This window comes from Apteryx rowi, unplaced genomic scaffold (assembly GCF_003343035.1).
Source record: "Apteryx rowi isolate R43461 unplaced genomic scaffold, aptRow1 scaffold_39, whole genome shotgun sequence".
Taxonomy (NCBI): domain Eukaryota; kingdom Metazoa; phylum Chordata; class Aves; order Apterygiformes; family Apterygidae; genus Apteryx; species Apteryx rowi.
Window position 1 is genome coordinate 1,334,290 of NW_020450418.1, and position 489 is coordinate 1,334,778.

Here is a 489-nt window from a genome sequence, read left to right on the forward strand (position 1 = left end):
TTTTTTTTTTGATTAATCAAGCCAAGACATTATGGCCTGAGAGCAGAGACATGCTGGAGCTGAACGTGAACAGAAATCTGTGCTAAGGATGGGGAGTCCTGGATGTCGCACAGCAGAGGAAAAGGAAAAGGAGAAAGAACGTCCCATTCTTTGCACCTCGGGCGCACAAGCGTGCGGGAGCGCCGACACTGGCCAGCTGTGCGCAGATGTCTTTCCCGGCTTTCCCATCCAAGCTTCAAACTAAAAACCCGGGTGGTTGCAAAGCGCCGGTTGCACGATCTCAATAAGAGTTAAACGGGTGGGGAAAGGAGCAGGGAAGGACGCCGGTAGCCAGGGCAAAGCTCTGAAGCGGCAGGGTCACGGCTAGCGAGCGGCGCGGGTCGGGGCGTGCGGCAACCGGCAGCGGGCGCCCAGGCGCCGCCGCGCAAGGAAGAAGTAGGAAAAGCGCAAGAAACGGGAGGCGCCTCCGGCTCGGGGCGCGAGGGGCCG